A 15088-nucleotide genomic window follows, 5' to 3' on the forward strand; every position below is an offset into this window, starting at 1 on the left:
GTTCCTGCAGAGCTCCCTTTCGCTGGCATAGAGAAATGCATTTTCCTTCCATCATAAAAAAAAAAGTGAAATAGAAATGAAGAAATTTTTAATCCCGGGACCCGTATGTGTGTTCTCTGTCTATGTGTGTGTGTGTGTGTGTATTTTCCTCAGTCTACCAATAGATACATACATATAATTCTGTGAAATGCCGCCCAAGGTGACCAAAGAAATGATAACGCACCACCACCACCACCATCACGCACCACCGACTGCTGCTACCTGCTGCTATTTGCTCCTGCAACCGGATGTTGCACATAGAAGAACGTCGAGGTTTAGCGGATGAGATTCCTCTTTTTGTATGCAATGTTGAAACAGGTGTCCTTCAATTTGTAAAAGAGTGGAGAATCGATATCCACGAAAAGGAAAAAACTGAAACAGGAAAGGAAAAAAAAGATTCCCAGGGTAGAAAGTGAAGTTGTTGCATGTTGTTGTTGAAAATTTATGTTCCCTGGCGACAAATTTCAGTGAAAGCCGATAGTAAATAAATCAAAACTGATTTCAATTGAAATTCAATTTCAAATCTATCACAATACTCTATCAATTCGAACAAAACCATTCCCAGGAATTGTTATTAGGAATATGTTTAGTTTAACTATGGGAAAACGACTTTGTTAGGAGTAACTAAAGATTTTTCTAAATAATTGTACTTAAAACATTTTTGAAATGCAATAATTCTGTTTAGTCCCCAAGTCCCGATTCTTCAAGAGTCTGTCCTCCTTTATTTAAGCCAAACACTGACCTTCAAAACTTTCACACCAGTTCACTGTCTTCACTTGGAAAGCTCTTAACTGTTTTCCTGGTTAATCTACAATAATAATGTTTCCACTCTTTCAATTCAGAACTATTTCATTATCTTATCCATAAGTTTAAACTCGTTTCGTTCAACCAGAAGAGACAATGTTTTCGAATTCAAAAATGTTAATGTAGATATGGATTTTCTTTTAATTTTGTGCAACAATTTTAAATTTTAAGAAATTTACAATGTAAATATGTTATTTAGGTATCCCCCACCAAAGTCGACATTTGTCATCAATCGACCGGTTGTCATATTAATAAAAGATAGAAGAAAGAAGATATATTTATGTATGTATAAAGGCGTTTCTTTTTAAATATTGAGATTGGAATAAGAAATGAAAGTGGGAATTATATATAAATAACCATTTTTTATATGAAAATATTTGAGTCAAATTTTATGGTATAGTTTTCTGTTATTAATAATAATTTTCGATCCAAGTTTTTAAAAGTTTAAGGTTGAAAATGTTTTTTTGTAATACATATTGAAATTTATTAGATTTTGAAACCTTTGACGACTTTTCAAAGTTTTGCGCCTCTGTGCCTAAAGTCTTTATTCATACAGTTGAATCCGGTTATAACGACTCCGCTCCGGAGGTCTTCCGTATATAACGTCGAAAATCGCCGGTCCCTTGATCGTCGTTATAACCGGATTCTACTGTAGTTAAGGTTTATCCAAAAGACAAGAACGGGTAAACCTAACTTTGATTTTAAAGTAAAAGTTGCACCTTGATATCTGGCAAGGACATACAAATCTCTCGTTTAAATACATAGGCAGATAAAATGTACTGTGACTGTAAAGTGCGGGAAATTTGCTCCTTTAAGTATGCAATATTAAATATAAAGTTAATTGCTTTTAATCAATTTATAACTATCAACAATGTTTGCTTCGAACATTGTTATTTACGCACAGTGCATTCCTAAAGTTCTTTGAATGCTTCAAAAAACGCATTCCTTGGCTGCCTATTGCATACTTTAAGGGGCAAATTTCCCCCATTTTACAGTAGATGATCCGCCTATCTTAAATATTATAAGTTTATAATTGTGGAAAGGCATTGTTTTGATTCAAGACTTTTGAAGTGAACTGGGAGCTTTATTCTGATCAAAAATCTATATACTTTATGGAGTTGGATACGCTTCTTTTTAAGTCATGTTGACTAAGAAAAGCAACACAATTACCCAACAAGCATTATCTCTAAATGGAGTTTCTAACTCTTTTGTACTCTAAAGAAAAAAGTTGAATAAATTTCGAGTTAGAAATAATGGATTGGATCTAATGGTAGATAGTTCGTAGGGTCAAAGTGGACATTTTGATTAAGGCAATCGATCTAAATGGGTTAAGCTAGCTCCACCATTATATACATACATAGGACCTCCAGTTTTAAGTTTCTATTTAAGGTCAAAGGAAACTTGTGTCCGAAAAGGCTTTCTTTCTCTAGAAATTCCTTTTCTTTTCGTTTCACATCTTTTGGAGACTTTGTTTTTGCTTTAGAAGCTTTTTGAAGCCATCATTTCAATGTGGTGTGGAATGTCTGCCACAGGCAGCAGCAGCAGCAGCAGCAAAAGAACTCCACTCCACTCACACCAACAACAACAACAACAATAAGAACGACGAACCAAATGTGAAACAAGCGGGTCTGAGATACAGATACAAAAAAAACACTTATTTTTAATTTCGATGAATCACCTCCGATGTGGTTGTTGTTGTTGTTGTTGTTTCTGCTGCTATTGTTGTTGTTGTTGTTGGTTGAATTTCAGCGACGTCGCCAACCCAACGATGACTGCATGCCTCGTTGGAGACCAGAGACCGGAGACGGAGTCGAAACACAAAATACAAAAAAAAAAAACCAAAAAGCGAAAACTGAGCGCAAAACAAACTGAAAGAATGCACAGACAACGACAACGACGACGACAACGACGATCGGATCGAATAGGTTGAACAAAAATGTTGGTTGTACATATCTATGTATATATATATATTATATTTAATATACAGTACGCCCTCGCAGGAAGCAATTCTCGAGATATCGAGCTTAATTCTAAGTTCATCATTTGGCAGACTTTATTAAATTGAACTTGATCTAAATCAACTTGTTTCTTAGCAAACATTATTCTCCACTCAAAAGTCTTAATTTTTCATGTTTACAAATGATTTTGATTTTGTTTTTGTTCATTTGATTCGTAAATTTGGAGCACTTGAAAAGGAGTATCCTTTTTCGACTTGTAGATCGGTTCGAGGACGAGGCTCAAGGACACACAATGGTCAATGGTCATTTACATTTGTATTAGCAGAGTTTCCCCTTAATAGATACAAAAGTGACTAGAAAGTGACAACTTTTAAATCTGGCCATCTATTGACGATTATCTAGGATATATTACAGGATATCGTTCTGGAAAGGTTCTGAAAATCCTTTTAAATATAACCCTGATTCCAATCGGTTTCTCTCGAGTGTGTTTCTTAAAATATGGTGAAATTTTGAAAAATTTACCATATATTGAAACAATTTTTGTATATTTTGCCACGAATTATCCCAAGAAGCATATCCTTGAAACCATTAACTTGAGCTATCTCAGGAGATATTGAGTCTAGAAACGTTTTGAAACATTCGCTTTTAACACTCTTCCCTTTTAAATATTGAAATATTTTGGATAAACATTTGTCCATTTAACAGATTTGACTTTGTTTTTTACCCCTCAAAATATGTAAAGGCTTTTGAAAATGAAGTAACTAACTAACTTAAACTTTAGATAAGTTATGAGTTCATCTGCCTAAACAATTGACTTTAGCTACAAGGCCTTTTAGTTGTATCTTTAACTTAATAAGAACAAATTTATATATTTGTGTAGAAAATTATAAATAATTATTTATATTCCGCCATCAAAGTGTGAAAAGAGAACAGATTTTTGATTGAAGCCAATATTTCTTGGCATTAAACATATCCCATATGGTCTAGTGGCTAGGATATCTGGCTTTCACCCAGAAGGCCCGGGTTCGATTCCCGGTATGGGAAATAATTTTTTTTTTTCAGCTGAAAAGATCTGAACTGTAGAACACATCATTTTAGGCACTTTCTGATTGCATTCAATTTATTTTCGACTTTCTTTCAGATATGAATATGAGATGACTTTTCTTGATGACTGTTGCCTTTAATCCCTCTTCTTATTCAGTCTTTCCTTTTTTCAACACATTTTCAGTCATAAATGACTTCTTAGCTTCGTCAGTTAATCGTTTGACTCTATTTAGAATCGTATTTTGTCTTTGAATTAGAATTCTTCAAAGAATCTCAATCTGGTCGACGATTTGTAGGACAAAAAGTTGACCCTCCCTTATCATATTTTTGATTGATTGTTACCATTTAAAAGTTTTCTCTCATATTCGGCAACAATTTGCGAGGGTTTACTGTACATATGTATGTATAAATGAGTGTGTGTGTGTGTCTTTACCAGACACCGTTTTGAAAACTCTCATTCACATTCCAAACACCCTATAGATAAGGGTTTATCGCTGGCCTCGTCCAACCTAGAAATAAGTTTGAGGTAGTTTCTAGGGAATGGGCTAGAGAGAGGGATTGGGCGGTGGGGAGGGGGACCCTAAGTAGAGTCAGAAGCTTCATTTTTTTGTATTTATTCGAAATCAAAATTACTAACGAACGAGAGGAAATCTTTGTGAGGAACAGTGCCGAAGAAACGGAAGTGCTTTGTCGCCATTGATGTGACAATGACTTCCGGTTGCGGCTGCTGGTTGCTGGTCTCAACTCCTTGCGATTCCTTATGCCTTAGACCTTGGCTTAGGTCTCTGAGCACTTCGCATAATATCGATTATTCTTTCTTTCTATCCCTTGCCATATGGCTGGACGTGGTGGTTGTTGGAGGTAGTGGGCGGTGCACATCAAAGGTTTCATCAAAAGTTCTCGTCTCGTAGTCATTTGCATTTTGGCGGGTTTCTTCTTCAACTCTCTCAATGTGTGTGTGTGTGTGTATCTGTGTGAAAAGCAAGCGAAGGTCTACAACGTTTCTCAAATTGATTGTACAACCTGGGAAAGACCTTTTGCATATGCATGTCAAGAGTCGAGTGCCTGGACTGAGCTCCATTGTTGTTCTTGCTTGCTGCTGCTGCTGCTTCTGGTACTTTTTGGCTTCCATTATATATATGTATATATAATTTTTTCTTCACTTTTTCACCCGGTTTCTGTGTCAGCCACCTGCCTGGCTAGCTGGCTGGCTGGCTGTAGCCTGATCCAATGCCTTAGGATCTTGCAACTTGTTTTCTTTTCAGTTTTTTGTTTTTTATTATTTCACTTAATTGCAAATATACTGCAAAAACCACGCCCAGCGAAAAAAAAAGAAATAATTTTAAACTGAATATTTAAATTGTTGCAACACACACACAAACACACACACACACAAAGAGTAAAAAAAAAGGAAACTAAAAAATGCAAAAATAAATAATACATGCAACAACAACAACAAAATTGCCAGCCACCGCAGGCCAAAAGCAACAACAACAACAACAACAACAACAACATGGCCGCACTTCCGTTCGCTTGAATGTGAAATAATCATAAATATAAAGAGAGATACGTATGTATGTATGCAACTTTTTAGATACACTTAAAATCTTAACTAAATTTAGTTAGTGATAAACTTCATCTACTTTAAGATCTCAACTGATGTTAAGGATATAGCCCAAAACTTGCATTTCTTCCACTCTCAATGGGCCAATGCAATCGGAGAACACAAAAAGCTGCATCTGTTCAAAAGTTGGCGGCAACTAACCACAACCGCAGGGATGAACAACACATACATACACACACACACACATACGTACATATAAAGAGAAGAAGCCTATTGATGCCATGGCCAGGAAATTCAGTGAATTCAGTTTTGTTCCTTCAGCCATTCCCAATGCCAATCAACTAAATACAGACAATTTTCAACAACAATGTCAGCTTACACCTGTAAGCCGGTCACCTGAAAACTGAATGGGAAATTCAAACAAAACAAAACAAAAAGAAAATCCAAGCCTAAATGTTGCTTTACATTTCTACCCAAAAACACACAAAAACAAAAAACAAAAAATACCAAAATGCAAACTTAGCAATTCTAACTAAAGATAGAAAGACTTTAATGATTCAGTTGATTAGCTGACTTTAGATTTACTAATTCAAATACATTTCTTGTATGTACTTTCAAAAGTTGTAAGGAACTTAAAATTATCAAATTGAAAACAATTTTTTGATAAAAAATATATAACTTTATTAAGTAATTTATCTAAAGTTTGTAGATTTCAAGCAAAAACATTTCTTGTTCAAAAGGATTTGTTCAATTTCAATTTAAAGCTAATAAAAGTGGCTTAAAAATTATCAATTTTGTTGACAAAACATCAACAAGACATTTATCAAAAAGGCTATCCTTTTGCAGGATAAAGAATTTGGCAATTGTAACTTGTAAATTTGTTTATTTTGCGAATCCTTTTTTTTTAATCTCTGTTAACTTTTCAATTATCACTTGTCTGTAAATTCTCTGTCAATTTGTTTTAGTAATTTATATAAAATATAATTAAAAAATCAGGAAAATAAAAAAAAAAATAGTTTTCTTAGTCATTTTCTTTACTAAAAAACATTCACAAAACACAAATTTAGCCAAAATGTAAGGCAAATCTTGAATGAAGCTCATTCGAAACTATTTCAAACACATTAAGAAGTAATTAAAGTGCATTCAAATATTGGCTGGATCTTAATGTGACTGAAATCAATTATCAAAAATCAAAAGTCGTAAGGACTATTCAATAATCCATGTCCTACAAAACGGACGTGAACGTGTGAGAACAATCCCCAAAGACGATCTTCGAAGCAGATTGATATATATTGAGAAGAAGACGATCTCCGAAGGATTTGACCTCGAGAGGGCATACAATAAAGATTTGATAACAATCAAAAATGTCATTAACTAATTTCGAAATTTTTAACCATTGAACATAATATTAAACCTTTTTTTAATATGAAATGGATCACCTTGATTAAAGTTTAATGCGATTTCGTTTTTCCCATGCTTTAAATCTGTAATTAACTTGGATCCTGTTCATTGTGTTAGGAATATGAGAGGAGTTTCTTATTAAACGCCATTTATATATATTCCTGATCAACATCCTAGTCGTTTTGGTTTAGTTTTTCCTAGTTTTTTCATGTTAGACCGAATAGAGTATATGAAATAGAAAAAAAAGAATTGGCAACAAAATCAAATGTAACCAAAAATCATTATGCTAGCCACACGCATAAAATTATATTTTGTGCGTGCAACAAAAATGCAGTCTGACCCCCTGGCGACCCCACATCACCCACATGCCTCCTGCTGCTTATCGCCACCTGCTGCTGGAGGATTTGGAGGGAAAGGAGGAGGGAGGAGATGGTACATGGGATTGAAAATATATTGTATACATATATATGGATGTGTGTGTGTGAGTGTGTGTGTGTATATATTGTATATGGTTAATGGTGGGCGTTAAAGGGCGTTCTGTGTGGGCGTTTATATGTGGGTTGTATATTTATGGACATTGAGTGGACAGAGTGGATAGGGGGGAGGGAAGGGGAGTAGGAGAAGTGGAAGCCGGACAGGAAACTTGATAAGTTGGTCTGTACAAAGGAAATGCATTGCATGAAATGTGCATGGAAATCGGACTAAATGCCAGCTTGTATGTGTGAGTGTGTGAGAGTGTGTCGGTGTGTGTTGTGTACGTGTGTTTATATGTGTGAATGCAAATGCCGATATAATTGCTGCCCCACAAAGTAGGCAATGTATTTGTTACATATTGTTTTATCATCCAATTTATTGTTATTTTAAAGCTCACATCTTAAATAAATATGTTCGATTGCATATGTATATTTTTTTAAGCATAGTTACTAATGTTTTTTTTTTGTGTTTTTGTCATTTTGTTATTGTTATTCTAGGTGAAATTGGCAAGTGCAGTGCATGGAAAACCGTTTGAAATTTCAAATTTTCAAACAGAACCAACAAATTCAGCACATTGTAATTCAGCTCTTCACATAGATACGTCTCACTCTCACCCACACTAACACGCATTCAAGAGAGAGAGTAACGGAGAGAGAGAGCGTGAGCCAGAGAGAGAGAGCAGCGCTGCTTCTGCCAACGCCAGTGCTGCGGCCGCTGTCGCCTTGCCCCCTCCCTTCAACACGCCCCGCGCTCATCCCCTCTACCCCGTCACCCAACCCTGCCATCATGCATGGGCCAAGCGACGACGACAACGACAACGCACGGGTTGGGGGACCCAGCCAGCTCAGCCCCAGCAAGTTTCAGATTTCGCAGCACGACGCATTGCCATCTCATTTTCACGAAACTTACTCGTGCGTCCCGAACCAGCAAGTTTCGAATTCGTTGCCATTGCTCGGCCCTGTTCGTTTAATGCGGCGCATTTTGGTGGCGTTCGCCCTATAAAGTGTTCAATTCTTTTATCTGCTGCCTGGGTAGAGAGAATTTCATCGTTTGCCCGAAACTTGATGGTGCGACGCGCCATCAAGTATGGGGAAATGTCAAATGCTCAGCTTTATGCTTGGAAATTCTCTACTTGATGGCTACCTCAAATGGGCGCTGCCATGCCCCGTCGCCCGCCTTTGCTGTCCCCCATTCCGCTGGCATGGTCCACAAGCCTTCTCCGTTTGGAGCAGAGCTGGAGCTGGTTGTAGCTGTAGCTGGCTGGCTGGCCGCCTTGCCTTGCCTTGCTTTGCCTTGCCTTTGCCTGTGCCAGGGCTGGGCATCAGGTGACTCAAAAATGTGTTGTTCTCTCTCTCTCTCTCTCTGTCTCTGTTATCAGTTCAGTTTGTATATCGTACATACAATAATTTTTGTTACTTTTGAAACTGATAACCATAAGAACAAGATTCAATGATAAGAATACGGAAAAAGCCATATAGTCAAAGAAGGCAGCAACATTTAAGTGAAGAAACGTAAATTGATGTACAGATCAAAGCAAAGACTATGACTAACTGAAATAGACTATGAGTTTATACTTGGTTAATGCTTAAAAGGTTTTCATTTTGCTCCAAACTTATAAGTTTATTACTCAACTTCCGCATCATATTTGTACAAAGTGTCAATAAACAAAAACCCTTGGCTTTAAATGAAATAATTTTTTGTTTATCTGTTTTTTTAATAGTTTTTTGGACATATTTTGTTTTTTTCTTTGCAGCTGTTTTCTGAGTATTTTTCGAATATTTGTTAGTTTTTCTTTGTTTTTCGTTGTTTTTTCAAAATTCTCAATTTTAAAATTTTTGCCAACCCTGGCGTTTCTTTTGCTCTCTTCTTTTTGTTGTTGTTGTTGTTGCTGTTGTTGTCGCATGGCAAGTATTTTTCTTTCTTGGACTTGGACATATAGTGTTCGTCCGTGAATTTTCCCCCTCTCCAGCCGCACTCCCTCGCTCACAAGCTTTCGCCTATACGTACGTATGTATGTTTGTATGGGAGGATATACAGGGTGCCTGTATGCATACATTTTTGATCAACTGTTGCAAGCGTTCCCAAACTCAAGTTATTCAGCAAAAAACAACTAAAAATCATAATTCAAGGTTGTTTTCTTTACCTGCGAAAGGTAAACGCAAAGAGGAAAAACGAATACAGAAGTTGTTTTTTGTTTTTTCTATTCGAATTTATTTTGTGGCCCTGTATTCCATAGCAAAATGTATGGCTCAGCATAAGTGTGTGTGTGTGTGTGTGCGTGCAAGTGTGCGAGAGTTTAAGCTTAAAGCTATTGTACACTTGGTGTGTGTCGTGTCTGTCCCCCATTCCCTTACCTCGCCCCTTGCCTTGGCTCCTTCGTCCCCATAGTCAACCATTCCCTTCGTCGACCTCTCCCTTCAGCCCTGCCAAGTCATCGTCGTCGTCGTCGCCGCCGCTGTCGTCGTTGCCTTCGTTTGTTGTCCTCCGTCCTCATCGGCCTGTCGCTGTCCTTACACACACAGCACACAGCAAGCAGCAGGCGGCAAGCAGTCAGAAATGGCATTTGCCACAAATCTAATCGAAACGAATGCTTAAATACCCTGCACATATGTACCTAAGTATTGGATTCCAGAATGTTTTGTTTGTGTGGCTTAGTGGAAGAGTTGCACTTAAGCTTTAATCCCTTATTCCATTTAAACTCCTTTGATTTAAATTCCGATTATCCGGGAGCTCCAACCTAAAGTCTACTAATAATAGAACTTGTTGGTTTTTGAAATCTGCTTACTTTCTGTAATTAGCTTCTTGATAAGGTTCAATTCGAGCCAGCTTAAATGCAAAAGTTTGATTGAACTAAGAAACAAGTAAAATTTATAGTTATAATGCTTACAAAAAACTATATCTACCTATGTATGTATATGTATGTATATAGACTGGATCTGTCCATTTCCTTGTGTTATCTTAGCAAACTTAGTAGGTCCAACTACTCATTAACATATTTCTTCAAAAAATTTAAACAAAAAAATGATTTTTCCATTCTCAAAATCACAATTTTATTAATTCTTAAGTGTATTATTTTCCCTTAAATAGTTAATAAGAAATTTGCTTGAAATAAAACATATAGAACATCAACTATTTTGCAGAAACAAATTTAAAAACCAATTAATTAAGTGATAATGATAAGCAATTTGTTTTCATTTCAAACTAAACCAAATTTCCAAATTTTCCCAACAAAGCTTTCCCTTTAATTGTTTTGGAAATCTAACTGGATACTTCTTTAAACATTATCTTTTATAACAATTGAAAAAAATAGTTTATTAGTTGTGCAGTAAATGCAAATTACGACCAACTTTTTAGCTAGCTGTAGCTACTAAGCCTTATGTTAAAATAAACATATGAAAAATAATACAAATTCCAAATAGATGAGGTAACTAAGTAAAATATCAATTAGTTTTACATCTAGCACTTTCAATGAAGTCAGAGATTAAAATAATAATAGATTGGTATCTATTATTATTTTAATCAGGTTGGTACCTGATATGATATGATCCAAATGTATATGAAATCTTAAGCTTCTTTTTGGATAAAGATCCATCCTTAACTAATGAAAATTTGTTTAAAAAACTTGGAGAATATACGGAAATTGTAATTACTTTTGAGAAAAGCTTGTTTTAAGGACTTAAGACTCCTTAAATTCAAGTGGTTCTTTTGTCAGATGCTAGTACTATTTGATTAACACTTTGATTGACATTATCAGATCCTGGAAGGTCCTGCAATAAGCTGTTACTAAAAGGACAAAACAACAAATGACTCGAAAGTTGATTATCACAATGAAAGACTAAGCCATTTTTAATAGAGATCAGTAGTCCTGTAAAGGAGATTGGTAGACCTAGGAGGATGTACAATGTACATATGTTGGCCTAATATTTGCCATGAAAGCAGTCATTGGTAGATGAGTCGTCTAAGTGGCTCAGTCATTTAGGCAACTGTGAGGATCCGGGTTCGAATCTCAGGATAGTGTAAGGATGTAGTTTCGTCTAAATGCCAGTGCTTGAAAAATATAGTTAGGTTGCTAGTTTACAACTATAACAAATAATAATTTGAAACACATAATGCCATTTTTTATGTTTTAATGATGTTTCTCCAGGGTTCACTATGAAGTTTTGATATCCCATAAGACTAGGTAAGATTCGACTCTAGATAACAAAAGATTCAAATAATTAACTCTACACACTACAACATTATTTACTTTAAATTGAATATTCACATTATTTCTTTCAGTGTCTTCTAACTTTAAAGAGTAAGGAGCTCAAGTAAGTACGGATGAGAAATAAAGTCTGAAATAGTTGAGCAAAAACTCTCATATAAAAGTAAGCTATACATTTCGATCAAGTTTATCCATTAGTTGAATCATCTAAAATCTGAAACACGGCACTATTCGTCGACTGTTTAAAGTCTTTCTAAATGACAAACTCAAAGACTAAGCTGCTTCTACACCAAAGGGTAAGTTTTTTGATGCCAAAATGTTAAAGCAAACTTTGGAAATGGAAAAATTTTGCACTTGGCTTCCAAGCAAATCAATTCTCATAAGCTTAATATCCCCGTTTTCTTAGAGAAGAGTATAAAAATGACGTTTTGCTGGCTGTTGCCATCGCCATCACCATAGTCATCCTCGGTCGTCGCCAGCTGCCTGAGCCTTTGCCTTCCCCGTCTGTCGTACCACGTTCCCGTCTATCCATCAGTCCCTGTTCCTGGTCGGTTCTCTCTCTTCTTAGTTCTTTTGGGTCTCAGCTTTTTGCCAACGCATTTTTGTTTTGTTTAGAGCACAAGTTGTCTATGAGTGCGTGTGTGTGAGTGTGTGGGCGGGGGGTGGAGGTGGCTCTAGATGCTTCTTGGTTCTTCTTGGCGGCACACCAGCCATCCAGACATCCAGCCGGCCAGCCAGCCAGCCGACACATGCCGACAGGTATCGAAAATGTTACCAGAAATGCACTAGCTCCACTTTAAAAACAAAAACGAAAAAAAAGAAGAAAAAACTGCGATACGCAGAGCAGTAGAAATAAGTAGAAAACGAGAAGGGAAAAACTAAAGCTGGCGGCAAAAGTTTCGTTACCAAGTTCCTTCGTTTCTTTAAGCTGACTTCACCTGACGCGTCGTCAGTCAGAGTCAGAGACAGCACGCCGGAAGAGCCACCCCCACCCCCAACCCCAAACCCAACCCCCACACTCAATGAACCACCAACCAACCCCCTCACACACACGCACCTTAACACATTTTTCCACTTCCACTTCCTTTTCAGTTGCTTCTTTCTCGTGCTCTTGCTCTCTCTGGGCTCTGGGCGGGCTCAGGGTTTGGGCCAAATGAAAAATTGCACACGCGGGAATTTGATTTTAACATGAGAAATAAATACAATGAAGCTGACGGCAGAAGCCTGGGCCAAAAGCGAAAGGCGAATATTGTGGAGCAGCGGGGGCTGTTTTTTTTCCGTGTTCAGAGGGGAGCGACAATATATGTGTGTGTGTGTGAGAGAGAGAGATAGAGAGATAGAAAGGACTGAGAGGGTGGGTGACAATGGGAATGTCGCCTCGGGTTACTGATGTTAGCAAAGGGAGCGAAGCGGGCGGTAGGGCGAGAGGTAGAAGAGAAAAACGACACATAGTTTTAAATTAAAGTTTTGTCATAAGTTTAAATTTTAAATTTAATGGAATCAAAGCTTCAAGTAATCACATTGAGATGAATTTTAGCCATCGAGTTGATTCAATGTGAGCGAATGAGTTATTCATTCTAGTCCATTCAAACATATCCCCATTAAATAGTATAATCAATTCTACTTATATTTTGATGACTTCAGTTTGTAGTTCTTTTAAAGTTCGAGGCTTCAGACTTGTAATCATTTGGCCAAGGTAAGGTTTCTAATCCCCCCCTCCAGCTCGTTTTACAGTAAATGGACAAGAATACAGAATCAAGGACGAATCCGAAGCCATTCATTCTCATATCAATAACCAATTAAAGAAAAAAACAAACCAACAAAATACAAATTCGACTTATAAGTTGGATTAAATGTATTTAAGGTTTTAAAGAAATGTTTTTTAAAAGTTTAAATATCTAAAAATTTTATTTTAAGACCTTTTTGAGAGTTCCTAAAGCCTGGTTTTAATATAATTTAACTTATTTTTACAGGAATTCATTGATGTTTGATTCAATTTCAAGGACATTTTACAATTTTATCCACAAGACGTTTTATAATTTCTTTATACAGCGAATTCTAGGAGCTAGACACCCTGTTTTATAGACCTAGGCCTCTAGGGCCACTGGCTAAAAAACTGCCTGAAAAACACAATATTCACACGATATATTCCGATTTACTCGAAAGTTTTCAACATCTCTAATGAAACTATAAAAAAAAAATTATTCGTTATCCACTATCGTTTCCAATATCCACGACGGAACTACCTTTCAGCATTGCTTCATCGGTGGGAAACTTCACCTACGTCGGGGTTCGAACTCGAGCACAACAGAATTGTAGTTTTAGTAGGTCTCCATTGAAGCACCGACTAGGTTTTTTAATAAAACTATAAGATTTCGAATATTTAGTACGTTTTTGGGAGTTGTGAGACAGTACTAAACAATGACTATTGCATATTTTTGGGATTCAATACACAGACCAACACTTTTGTCCGTCATGAAAAAGTTTTTTTTAAGTTCAATAGGTCTCCTATAGTAATTGGGGGGTGCTGATCATGGCCCTGTACTTAGATTTTATCCATCATGTCAGGATTTCGAAGAAAATGCTTTAAAATTTTCAAAATGACCTAATTTGCAATATGTGATTTCATGATATAAGCATAATATTGTACTAAAAACATTATTATTTTATCCTATTAATAAATTAGGCTTGATTTCAAAGAAATTTACAGAATATCAAAGAGTTATTTCTTTGTCATAAGCCATAATATCTTTCACTTTGGATTTGGTTCTTTAGTGAGTAAAATTTAAACCGAAAAGTATGCTATAGGAATTACAAGAATTGTCTGCTTTTAAATTTTAAAGAATTGTGGGAATTTGCTGCGTGTAACAAATTGTTTATTAGTTATATGTGCAAACAATAAATAATTTTCTATTCTATATTCTAGAATCTGCTAAAAAAGTTGAAAAGTTCTATAGTATACTTTTGGGTGCCTATTTTTCGACACCAGATCTCCAGATTTCACAAAATGTGGATGTGATGGACAAAAACCAAGTATGTTAAGAACAAACCGAGTAAGTTAAGAACAGTTAATTAATTAAGAATACAATTTCTCGTTTTTAAAACTTCTTTTGCATTCGATTGAATGTAAAACCAAGTAAAACATTCGACAAATAAGTTCTGTTATATGAAATCTATGAACTATAAACATTATTTTTGAGGTTGCTATGTCAAAGAAGTTCTGTTGAAACCTTTTGGTATATTACGATCCATTAAATTCCATTCATTTGTATTTTTTCTTTTTAATTTTTATAGAGATTACAGATGTTCTCAATAGAATTAATATCCCAGGAAAAAATTATAATTTCAGGAAAAAAGGTGTTATGTAACTGTTTCGGATTTTAGAATAAAACTAAGTCCCAAAGGTTTTAAGTTTTAAAAGATAGCATTCTCTTTTTAAGTGCTTAATACATTTTTGGGAGTTATGAGACACTATGTACGATTAGCTACCAAAGCTTACTTATATGGATTATATTTTTGCCTTTTGGAAAGTAATAGAAAAGCCGAATCCATTTTGTTTGAACTGTATGACAGATGAATAATTTGCCTATAAGAACAATT

The 15088-nt window shown here is 35.8% G+C and overlaps 1 non-coding gene across 1 annotated transcript; it reads left to right on the forward strand.

The window, feature by feature from the left end:
* Nucleotides 1-3773: 3773 nt before the first annotated feature.
* On the forward strand, nucleotides 3774-3845 carry TRNAE-UUC (transfer RNA glutamic acid (anticodon UUC)). Its single transcript has one exon. It is a non-coding gene; the product is annotated as a tRNA-Glu (tRNA).
* Nucleotides 3846-15088: the final 11243 nt, after the last annotated feature.

The sequence above is a fragment of the Drosophila tropicalis genome, unplaced genomic scaffold (assembly GCF_018151085.1).
Source record: "Drosophila tropicalis isolate 14030-0801.00 unplaced genomic scaffold, ASM1815108v1 contig_593, whole genome shotgun sequence".
NCBI classification, from domain to species: domain Eukaryota; kingdom Metazoa; phylum Arthropoda; class Insecta; order Diptera; family Drosophilidae; genus Drosophila; species Drosophila tropicalis.